Source organism: Primulina eburnea, chromosome 15 (assembly GCF_022965805.1).
Source record: "Primulina eburnea isolate SZY01 chromosome 15, ASM2296580v1, whole genome shotgun sequence".
Taxonomy (NCBI): Eukaryota; Viridiplantae; Streptophyta; class Magnoliopsida; order Lamiales; family Gesneriaceae; genus Primulina; species Primulina eburnea.
Window position 1 is genome coordinate 7,127,480 of NC_133115.1, and position 1,313 is coordinate 7,128,792.

Consider the following 1,313-nt stretch of genomic DNA (forward strand, 5'->3'; position numbering starts at 1 on the left):
ATGCTTTACCGCTTTCCAATCTCATACATAAATTTGGTCAAAAGACATTTAGCATATCTCAAAAACTTAAAAGTATATTCTTTTGCACGTCAACATACTTACTTGACGTTGAAGGATTCGTTGGATCTCGCTTGGGGCCACTGTTGCATATACCACTATAAGTTCAAACACTTATCTTGCATAACTTATACGTAGGTAACCCGTGCTCGCCACCGAAGTACATAAATAGCTTAAGACATTCTAGATCACTCGGGACTTGAACTCGTTTAATAATCGTACAAAGACATGATATAGAACCTAAAAACAAATCCTATATTTTTATATAAATAAATTTTAACCATCGTACTAAACCATGATATAGAACCCCGAAGCAAATCCTAATTGTTTTTTTTAAAAGAGGGGGGGTACACGGACCATTTGTAGGGGTCTGTGTACAGGTCCGGGTAAGCACTAGAATTTCGTATTTTTGAAGGAAAACAGACACGGACTCAGTTTCGGGGTCCGAGAAGGGGTCCGGGTACCCTCTGTATTTGGAAATTCATGAAAATTCACTAACTTAATCATTCACTGTTTCAATCCAAGCTTAAGGACCATGAACCAACATCTCGAGACTCTTCCTAGGATGCTAATACATTGATTCAAACCCGTACAAATACCCCAAATATCTCCAAGCATCGACAAGTAACTTCAATACAACAATAACCCGTAATTCGACATCGTTTCGCTTCTTACGACTTCTATTACATCCCAAGCCAATCCCGACCCAAACGAACCACCAAATAACACTTAAATACATCCCATAACATATCTAAATGCAGTAGCACAAGCTCAGCGATGCCCAACGAAGCCCGCAACAATTAACTTCAAGAACATGTCAAGAACACATTTTCATAAGTCGCAGTTTAAGCAGTCCCACGAAAACAATCATAACTCACTCATTTCTTATCTAAATAATTCGAATTTACTGTCAAATCGGAGGTAGCAGAAAGTTCTACAATTTTCATGTTGAACTAAAAATCACGACCGAAAAATCGCAGTTTTTGAAAAGACAGTAAAAACATGATTTGTGATCCAAAAACTGTTTCAAAATTGATCCAAACATCATTTCTCAAATTTCTACACATCACACATGTATTTTAACGCATAAATAACAACACAATGCATAATATAACGAGATCGATGCAGAAATAACAGAATATACGTGCCTTTAAATCTTTAACGTTACCGAAACGACGATATTGAAGCGGGAATGATGCGAGAGACGATCCGGGACGAACGTGGCGCTATTTTCTTTGAAGAAAACTCAACGAAAT